This window comes from Solanum lycopersicum, chromosome 3 (genome assembly GCF_036512215.1).
Source record: "Solanum lycopersicum chromosome 3, SLM_r2.1".
Taxonomy (NCBI): Eukaryota; Viridiplantae; Streptophyta; class Magnoliopsida; order Solanales; family Solanaceae; genus Solanum; species Solanum lycopersicum.
Window position 1 is genome coordinate 13,811,435 of NC_090802.1, and position 11,801 is coordinate 13,823,235.

At 36.0% G+C, this 11,801-nt stretch overlaps 1 long non-coding RNA gene across 1 annotated transcript; it reads right to left on the reverse strand.

Moving 5' to 3' along the window:
- Nucleotides 1-9,420: 9,420 nt before the first annotated feature.
- On the reverse strand, nucleotides 9,421-11,591 carry LOC138347742 (uncharacterized). The gene is made up of 2 exons (XR_011220277.1): nucleotides 11,464-11,591; nucleotides 9,421-9,593 (listed from the first exon to the last, which is right to left on the reverse strand). It is a non-coding gene; the product is annotated as an uncharacterized lncRNA (long non-coding RNA).
- Nucleotides 11,592-11,801: the final 210 nt, after the last annotated feature.

Genomic DNA, 11,801 nt, shown 5'->3' on the forward strand with positions numbered 1-11,801 from the left:
AACCAATCCACAACAACCCATATGGAGTCATGTTGCTTTTGTGTCCAAGGTAAGCCTACCACGAAATCCATATTGATGTCATCCCACTTCCAAGTAGGAACTTGTATTTCGTGAAGTAAACAGTTGGCTTTTGGTGCTTGGTTTCAGTTGTTGGTAATTTAGACATATTGCAACAAATTCAACTATGTTCCTTTTAAGCCTTCCCACCAAAACACTTATCTAAGGTCATAATACATCTTTGTAGAACCCGTATGAATGGTATAACGGGAATCGTAATCTTCGTCAAGAATCCGTTTTCTCAAGTCATCAACATCAGGCACAGACAATCTTCCTTGAAACCTCAAAACACCATCACCCCTAAGGAGAATGACTCATTAATCTTACAAAGAATTGATTCCTTCAACTTGATCAATGTTTGATCAAGGTGTTTCTTAGACCACCTTAACTTCCAATAATGATTCGGGGTTATGATAGACCATAAAACCACAATTTGGAGAATCTTCACATCTAAGTCCCAAATGAGCCAACATGTGAACATCTTTCACAAGGTCTTTCTTGGCTTCTTTTACATGAGACACACTACCCATGGTCATACAACTTAGAGAATACACAACCACATTATCTTTGTCAGGGTGGTAGAGAATACTCATGTCGTAATTCTTCAATAATTTCAACCACATTCTTTGTCGGGGATTTAACTCCTTTTGAGTAAACACATATTGAAGACTTTTTTGGTCGGTATAAACATCAACATGGACATATTACAAATAATGCCTCCCTATTTTCAAGGAAAATACCACGACCGTTGATTCAAGATCATGAGTTGGATAATTTTTCTCATGAACCTTATGTTGCCTAGAGGCAAAGGCTACTACTTTCCCATGTTGCATAAGAACACACTCCAAGCCCACTCGGAATGCATCACAATATACAAAAAAAACCTTGGTACCCTCCCGTAAAGTCAAAATCGGAGCGAAAGTAAGTCTATCCTTCTAGATTTTGAAACTTTTCTCACATTCCTCCGACCACTCAAATTTCACTCTTTTGGGTCAGAGTAGTCATGGGAGATGCAATGGATGCAAAACTACCCACAAACCTCCTATAATATCCCGCCCAAAAAGCTTCTAATGTCGGTTGGAGTCAATGGTCTAGGCCAATTCTTTACCGCTGCAATTTTCCTTGGATCAACTTCAACCCCCTAACTAGAGATGATATGTCCAAGAAACACCACCGACCTCAACTTAAACTAACATTTGCTATACTTGGAAAATAATTTGTGTTCCTTAAGCACTTTCAACACCTCTCTCAAATGGTCCATGTGTTCACCCTCATTTTTCGAATATACCAAGATATCGTCAATGAAGACAATGACAAATGAATCTAGGTAAATTCAAAACACCCTATTCATGAGGTCCATAAATGTCGCCGGGGCATTAGTGAGACCAAAGGACATTACTAAGAATTCATAGTGACCATATCTAGTATGAAATGTCATTTTTGGTATATCATTGCCTCTCACTATAAGTTGGTGATACCCGGATCTCAAGTCAATCTTACAAAAGTAGCTTGACACTTGGAGTTGATCAAACAAGTCGTCAATTTGATGGAGGGTATACTTATTCTTAATAGTGACCTTATTGAGTTGGCGATAATCAATGCACATTCTAAAGGACCCATCCTTCTTCTTCACAAACAATGCCAGTGCACCCCATCGAGAAATACTAGGTATAATAAAGCCTTTCTCTAGTAAGTCTTTGAGTTGAGCCTTAAAATATTTCAATTCAGACCGAGCCATCCGATAAGGAGGAATTCAAATGGGGTGGTATCCTTTAGCAAGTCAATACTAAAATCAGTTTCCCATTCGGGAGAGATTCCAGGAAGATTATTAGGAAGACCTTCGAAAAATCCCTCACTACGGGGACTAACTCAATGAGAGAATTTTCAGAGTCTAAATCTTTGACTCTTACAATATGGTATAAAAATCCTTTTGAGATCATTTTAAAAGCATTAAGACAAAAGAAAATACGACCCCTAGGAATAGAATTTCCCCCTTTCCACTCATAGACGGGTTCATTTGGAAAATTAAACTTGACAATTCTTGTTCTACAATCAATGCAAGAAAAATAATCATGTAACCAATTCATCCCCAAAATGACATCAAAATCGATCATATCAAGTTTTACTAATTCAACATGAATAACTCTATTGGGGAACATTATTGGACAATTTCCATATACCCTCTTTGCAACCACCAATTCACCTACCGGGGTAGTTACCATGAAAGGTTGATTTAGGATATCAGGAAAAATATCAAACTTCCTAGATATTAAAGGAGTAAGAAAAGATAATATAGCACTCAGATCAAGTAAAGCATATACATCAATAGAGAAGACTTGTAACATTTCGGTCACCACATAGGGATAACTCTCTTGTTCACCCCATGAGCGAAGTGCATAAAAGCGATTCTTTTTGGAGCATCAACATTAGAACCACTAGATTGAGCTTGCCCCTTCAAATTAGGGAAATCCCTAACATTGTTTCTAATCTTTCCACAACCACAGCAAATGTCCATCCCAATAAGGCAATCACCATAATGCTTCTTGTCACACTTTCCACAAGTTGGCTTCTTGGTTGGTGAGATAGTACCTCTTCCCTTTTGAGACTTAAGGTTAGACAACCTGTCGTCACAAGCCTTTGGAAAATTGGATGGAACTTGATGAGAAAACCTCTTTTTGAACCTAGGCTTGTTTTGAATGTCAAACCTACCCTTAGAAGACCACCTTTATAAGAACTTACCTTCTTGGCCTCCCTATTCTTCCTCATTAACATAGTTTCTTACACTTGTTGAGCATAAACTATGAGACGATAAATATTCATATTATCATGAATCGTAGCCGAACGAGATTCTTCAACCAAGTCTTTGTACACCCGGTGAGAAAATAACTCATCTCATCCCTTGGGTTAGAAACCAAGAATGGAGCATACTTGGCAATCTCATCCCTTTGTTTAGTTCCCTATTATCTCTCCATTCTACGTGCCAAGTTAGGGACACATATTTGAGTTTATAAGCCACCAACTTGGACTTCTTAATTGTGGTCACTCCCATAGCATGGAGAATCTTATAGACCTTATCGAGGATATCTTGAGGGTCCTCATTCGAGCTCGACCCGAAGAACATAGGTGGACTCATTATAGTAAAGTCTCTCAAACGAGAAGCCATAGTTTTAGCATGTTGAGGCACTCGAGGTCCAACCTTTCTATTCATTTGGGTCGTCATAGCTTAAACGGTTGAAGTGACGATATTATCTTGAGAGGTCATGGCTTGGGCCAAATTGAGAAAATTTGACCTTATCTCCCCATCCTTCATCATTGGAAGAACAAGCAAAACATGATCACCTATAACAACTTCTTCAAGTGGAGGCACTTGGTTGACATGAGCCCCCGCATTAGCCATCTCTTCCTCGTCCCTTGTAGCAACTGCTCTTCGATTATTCATACCCTTAACCACGATACAAGGTTTAGGTGAAATCACGACATAGGAATGCAAGAAGATGAGAGTTTCCTAAGAATTACATAGTCGCATTCATAAGTGTGGCACACTTTACAATTATGAGTAAGAATCTACATAGATGTGGTTTAATGATACATCAATTCTAGGGATATTCAACCCCATGCTCTAATACCAAGTTTTTCACATCCGGGAAGTATCCCCTAGACGTAATTGGCGTTGTCGCCTCGGAGAGTACTAAGACTAGCCTCTTAGAATTTATCATTACATTCATAGGCTAAAAATGCAGAATATTTTTAAAAAAAAACTTTTCATCTACATCTACTTCATCAAGTTTACTTAGACCTCTCGCTTACACATAATATATTCATAGCGAGTATACATACACTTCTAGTATAAGAAGATTAAACAGTGTTCTAATTTTATGGCACATATATATAAGATACACCATATAGTCTTAAAAGGGATGTCTCATTTTAAACCATTGAAATAGAGTCGAAAAATATGGGCATAAGCCCTTACACAATGTATGAATGCCACTTAGGAGCTTACAACAATATCTTGAAACAAGTATAATGAAATGATCGTCTTTAGACTATAATAAAGAAACCTAGCTACAGTAAGAATAAGGCATCATCCTTGGACTTAAGCACATACTTACTTGGATAATGATTCCAAACATTCCTTAAAAATGGCAACCATTTTCTTAATAGTCTGAACCTAAAATGTTGAGGGTGAAAGGAGATAATGGAATCATATGCATATACAACATAGAAATTATGCTAAAAAGGGACATTTATTCAAAAGCATGCAAAGTCACTTCGAAAAGACCTTATGCACATTCAAGAACCAATACAAGTCAATAAGCACACATTCCTTAAGTCAAGATCATGTACATTACAAGACCAACAATATCAAGTCTAGTCAAGTCAACATGCATATCAACATAATAAAGCACATATTTAAGACAACTCTAACATCATGTTATAATATCAACAAGGATGCATAAGAGTTCATAACATCATACTAAGGAACACCACTACTCATCAACCCCCATTAAGTCCACTAGTACAATGACTTTGTAAGGCCCTATAACCTTACTCAATCAAGCAAAACAAACAACACATACCATAACCTCAAGAATAGTAATCATCATATCTAGAGATGGAGACCAATAACATATTCATAACTAAAACCAATATTACATAGTGTCAATAACCTGAAAGATATACATATGGATATCATTTACATTTATATGCATATAACCACATAAGAACATCTTTCTATGACTTCCCTCAAGGCTAACTAGTACAATGCATAGGTAGAGTCCCATACCCCTACCTAGACTTAGTTAAACCCCTTAGGTCATCCTAGTTAGTGTTGAATTTAATACTTCATTTTGCTTTTTGGAAAATCTTGCCTTAATCGACATAGACCACATGATCTAATGTGGAATCTGGTGTCATGAAAAACTACACCGAAAGAAGGTGGACTACTTGCCAAGGTAGTAGAAAAACATGAACATAAGGTCTATATGGATCCACTAGGTAGTATTCCTATGGGGGAAACATAGTTCAAGAAGTAGGAGATGTGTTTGGGACCCTCTTTATGATACATGTATTATAGTATCCAATCTCATGAGTGCAATAGTGATCCTACCTTCCCTATGTGGCAAGGGACACTCCTCACTACTATTTCACTCGGTGCTAAGCTAGAGTCCCTTTTGAAATGTCTTTCATTTATTATCATAACTTATTTTAGGTCATAGGACACTACTCATTATATAGTCATAGTCTTTGTCTCATAAATAATTATATGAGAACATCCTTTCAATGCAATTCACAAATGTTAGGTTAGCACATTTACATCACCGTATCATAATAAGGCACATAGGCAATTAAAAAGTAGACGGCAAATGCTGGCCTGACCTATGAAACCCCTACCTACGCTCTGTAAGTCAATCGACGGCCAAGACCCCCTTCCATCGTATGCAACCGTCATATTGGTCAGTGAGTTGACAAAATTGACATTTTGAAAAATGGTTAAGAGACCATCGACAGAGGTAATCGATGACCCGTCGACTGGACCATGACCGTTCCTTCATTGGTAGACACTATCCATGACAGTTTTTTTGTCAAAATGGAAGGGTTTTCCTCAATGGCCCTTTGGGTGGTCCTTGTGGATCCGTACCCAGAGGTTTCGACCCTAAACCTACTTTAATATGTGGTAGACACCTTACAACCAAATTTCATCAATTTACGTCTCTTAAAACCTTGTAAATAGGCTAAGGCACACTAGCACCTTTTGCACTCATCTCCAAACGTCGTAGATGTTCCTTGACGTTTTGACTCTAATACTTCCTAAATGACTTATATACAATATTATTGACCTTAAAATAGTGTTTTAGACCATACACACTCATGTAAGGCTCTATATTAGGTTTAGACTTTCGGAGTGTTACAATATGTGCCCACATAAGTCTTAGATAGTGGATCCACAGTATAGCTATATATGTTTAGTTCTACCTTAGGCAAGTAGAACTCTTTTTTTGGTATGGGTTTATATGACACTGGATTCCATGTATTTCACATGGTCTATGTCGGTTATTATTATTCTTCCTATGTAATAAGATAATGAATATGACTTGAAATATACTTATGATTTCATGATAAGTTTACTTAGTAGGACTGTGGGTATGGGACTTCATTTTTACATTGCACAAGTAGTGTTTCAAGGGGATTACGGGTTGGTTTTTATGCTATGGTAAGAGATGAAGCTACATATGTATGATGAATGGATTGTTATTAAGATATTAATTTCCTTATATATATGTAATGAACATGATTATTCCTTTATGTATGATTATGGATTATGGTAAGGTCTAAAGTTTCTATGTGTTACTAAGGTGATTTTAAATGCATACTTAGTGTAGTTGGTATTATGGGATGACAATTACACATCGCACAAATGTGATTTTAGGGCTACTAAGGTGATGGTTCTACTATGTTATGAAGGTTTATGTAAAATATTGCGTTATGACTTGTAATATGTCATTATGTTAATAAATGGCTTCAAAACTTAATAAATGCATGATTTTATCTAAAATGTCTTTTTTAGTATATTTAATAGTTATTATGAATGTTTCTATACTTGGTTCTTTTGTACTATACCCTTCTGTTCTACATATCCTATGAGTGAAAGTCCCTACCTTTAAGGTGTACATAGTTCCTTCTAAAAGAAAACTTAAGTTGATATCTCCAAGTTTTGGTGAGTCCTCAAATTCGAGGAAAAGTTACTATTTATTTTATTTCAAACTTACTCATATGTTTAAATTTGTATTATACGTTCATGTGTTGAGTATTTTCAATTGATGTAAGGTCTAAGTCCCAAACTTTGTGCTCTTATGTTTAAATGGTGTAATGAGACAAGTCTAGTTCCCTATTCTTATATATGGAGAAAGTGTGACTTTTATTGTAAAAGTTATAATTTTTCTGCATTATTCTAGTCTGAAATAATGATGATATTGTTAAGGGATTGTATGAGAACACTTCGGGGTCAAATATGCCCGGTCACTTCTAGGGTGTAGCTCCAGGTCGTGACAAACTTTTATCAGAGCATAAGATTTTTGGGATAATTGTTAGGTTGATTTCTCATGAACCATGTTTAATAGAGTCTTGTTCATGAGTATGAAGTGCACCACACTTATGAATGAGAGGCTCTATGATGTTTAGGAACTCTCATTTTTTTTATCCTTGAGTCGTGCCTAAGAGTCTTAACTCTTTGAAGTCCTTTCTTCTAATCCTTTTCTGGTGCATATATGATATGACTACTACAATAGCATCCATAAGAAGAATGGATGAGGATATTGCTAATGTGGGAGTCACTCCCAAGTAAATCAAGCACCTCCGAGTCTCAAATTCCTATTGAAGAGGGAGCTAATGTATTATATGAAGATAATCAAGACAACTCAAACCTTGAATCACGTTTTAGAGTCTCAATTCACTAGGGATGCTAGGATAAAAGTGAATCCCAATGCTAGCACAACCGCTTCAAGAATAAGGGATTTCACAAGGATGAATCCCTCTACCTTCTTTTGTTTCAAAGTGGAGGAGGACCCACAAGGATTCATTCATAATGTTTTTAAGGTTCTTGATGTTATGGGTGTGTCTCCCTAAGACAAGGTGGAACTAGCCGTCTATCAACTCAAAGATATGGCTCAAGTATGGTATGAGGAATGGAATGAGGAGAAACCTATTAGACTAGGTTATGTAGACTGGGCATTATTAAAGACAGCCATTCTTTGTAGATTCTTATTCTTAGAATTGGGGGGTAGGAAGAAAATTCAAGAATTCATCAATCTTCGTCAAGGAGGTTTGAGCGTGCAGCAATAACCAAGTTCACTCAATCATCCATGTATGCTTCCTACATTGGTGACGGACTCTAGGGATAAAATGCAAAAATTTTCTATGGTGATACTAAATCTTGTGGTGAATAAATGTCGTCCATCTATTCTTATTCCAAAAATGAACATCTCTCATATTATGGTTCATTCCAAACAAATTAAAGAAAAAAAGCTTAAGCAAATTGGTAGAGAGTTGAAGAGATCAAGGACCGATGATGGGAATTCTTCCAAGTGTAGATTTCACGTTCAAGGTAAGTCAAGGTTCATGAAAACGTTTTACAGCCAAGACTCCTCTAGCACTCCAAGAGTCCACAAATATAAGGTGCCTAATCCTAATACCAAAGGGGGAAATAGTGGTGGTTCTTATGTTGATATATCTACTTGTGCCAAGTCTGGTAATAAGCATGATGGTAAATGCCTTGTTGTCACGGATGTGTAATTTGGTTGTGGAAAGAGTGGACATAAATTGAGGGATTGTCCAACTCGTGCGGCCAAAGGTAGAGATTATAATCCAAATGCCCCTAGTTGTTCTAACTTGGATGATCCAAAGAATAATTGTGTCTATGCTCTCCAAATATAAGGTTATCAAGAGAGCTATTTTGATGTTGTGACCGGTATCTTACACATTTTCTCTATTGATGTTTATGCATTGTTAGACCTCGGTGCCACTTTGCCTTTTGTTACAATTTTTGTGGACATAAAATTTGAAATACTCTCTGATGTATTAGAAAACCCTTTTTCGGTTTTTACCCCAGTTTATGACTCAGCAGTGGCACAATGATTCTATAGGAGATGTCTAATTTCTTTATACCATAAAGTTATTTTTATCGATTTGGTAGAACTAGATCTCTTTAATTTTGATGTAATATTGGGCATGGATTGGTTGCATGTATGTTATGCTATCATTGATTGTAGAACTTGGGTATTTAAATTTCAATTACAAAACGATTCCATGTTAGAGTGGAAATGGGCTATTCCTAGAGGTCACTTTGTGTCATACTTGAAAACTGGAAATATGACTATAAAAGGGAGAATGTATCACATTGTTAGGGTTATGTATGTGGAATCCAAGGTCCCTTCATTAGAGTTAGCACCCATAGTGAAGAAATTTCCGGAAGTCTTTCATAATTACTTACCCGGAATTCCTCCCGAATGAGTCTATTCGAGCTAAAAGAGTTGAATAAGCAATTCAAGTATTTGATAGAATTGATGATTTGTTTGATTAACTTCAATGGGCTAACTACTTCTTCAAAATACATCATTGTTTGGGTTACCATCAACTCAGGGTAAGAGCGGTTGTGTAACGACCCGAGGGTACCCCCTAGGCGTCACATGGCGTATTTGACCTCTCAGAGGTCTTATACAATCCCTTAGACATCTTTCATATCATTTGTCATAGAAATAGTGTGGAAATCTACCACTTTTCACAATAGAGTCAATAAGGAAACTTTTTTATACAACATAACAAAACTAAATCTCATCATAAGACATCTTAGACACATTAATATCATAGGGTCACAGCTCTTACATTAAAAGAAATTTATGTCTATTACAAAGTCTGTAATAAAAGAAAACTAGAAACATAAACCATGTCCTCGAACATATGAGGACATACGAAGTATCTTGAGAGAATTCGACTTCCCAAGCTTCAACTCTAGGAATCCTCATTTGTCACCATGTAAACTTGTAGAAATAGAGAAACATATGGATTTAGCACAATTCATGCACTAAGTATGGTGAATATGCAAGAAAATAATGCAAAAAGGGACATTTACTTATAGATTTGATTTTCACGCTCTTTTGGTAAAAAAAACTCATAACACAAGTATAAGAAGCATCTTCAAGTCAATATTCACATATAAGGTAAGACCCTTACAACCTCTTCAACACAGACATAGGTGTTCCTAATGACTACCAAAAATAAGGACATTTCGTTGTTCAATATAGTAACTTGGGGACATACATCGCATAAGTAGGGACTTCACATAATGATGGTCTAGGAACACCTACGGAACTCACTTTGGCTTTTTCAAAGCCTACTCGTCTCATGTGTAGATAACATCCCATTCCACTACCCACACGTTGTAGAACCTATTCAATAACTAGAGTGCAGATCCCATATGATGAAAATAGGAGTTCACCGTCATAGATCATACTAACTAGGTATGGAATCCGTGTCATAAGACCCCACATTGTAGAAGGTGTTGTACTCGCCAAAGGTAGAACTAAGGACACATCCCATGTCGGTACATGGTTTAGGGATATCAAGGGTTTCATTATACTCTAGTCTCATTCTCAAGTAGAGATACTATCACAAGCATATCCTCTCAGTGCTTTGCCTTGATTTTCATAGAGTAAATTCATTTACATAATAGGATAACGAAAAGGTATTGTTTCTTAGTCTTACCAACTCATAATACTACTACCAAAAAGGGGTCCACAAGGATCGCCGATCAAGTTTCATTAGGATAGCCCATTCTTACCCTTCTTTTCATATTCAAGGTTCAATATTAGTCTTGCATAGAAGTTACCTACTTTAGGTCTACCGATCCTAGACTTTCATTAAAGACAAGGGTGCCTAAGCCTTCCAAGTCAAGAGTCACATTCAAGAAGCTTTCATGTATCAAGAAGAGGGACTTAAATCTACCAAATCAAGACACAACATTCATCATATAATTTATTCAATATAATTCAAGTACCAAGTAAGGACAACTAAGTCTACCAATACAAGATACCACATCATTCAATAAAGAGTCTTCTTAGTCCTTCATCATCATATATCATCAGTTAGAGAAGAAGTACTTTCAATCATAACATGATAGCATCCATATAAGACAATATAGATATCATATGAGTACCTTTACATTATACCTTCAATTATAAAATATCATCCTTCACTTTGTACACCCATATAAGCCATAACGTGATAATACTACAATTCACATAATAATGTCGACAAGGCCGTGATCATAACATTTATAACAATGAAACACCGCCACCATAAGTGGATCATATCATTCAATAGCAATTTGATATCAATTCTACTTTAAATAAGGGAATTAGGTCAATTTACCACCTTTCAATAGCCACGATCACCATCCCTCAACATCTCAAACAATTCCACACATTAATAGAACATACCAATTACAATGTCCATAAGACTAGACCACCAATTCATCCATATCAATAATTCAACAAAACCCAATGAAGATATCAATACTATAAAGAAAATTGTGAACAGTTCCAACAATGATCAACATATAATTCAATAGCCCATAACAATCCAAACAAGAGATCAACATAATTAGATCATAATCAATATACCCACTTTAGAGCCAAAATGAGAAATTCAAGAAATACTTGGGTTCATGAAATTTTTTATCATTAAACAACCAATTAAATTTGAATACTTCATAAATCATTAATTCAAACTTTTTAATGCAAGAACTCATGCTTAGAATTCGAAATAGGATTTTAGGATTTTTTAGATCTTTTAAAAAGCCTTTGAAAATGTCTCCTTCAATGAGAAGAATCAAGGATGAAATCACCATACCTTATTGAAGATCTATCCACAAAATCTAAGTTGGAAATTGAGAAATTGGTCTTATTCCTTGGAATTTGAAGGTTTTTCAATGGAGGATTTGAGTGGAGAGAAAGTTTGGAGAGAGAGAAGATCTTCTATTTGTTTTTAATTCTAAATTGAGGGTTGGGGTTGTTGATTAGGGAATGGGTGTAAAATGACTTACATTCAATATATAATACACCCCCAAAATAGCAAAAACACCCCTACATTAATTGAACCTTTTTAAAGAAGTCAAACATAACTTTATTTTTGGAATTATCATCGGGGAACAAGTCTGCAACGGAGCAGTTCCCAAAAGAATTCTGAAA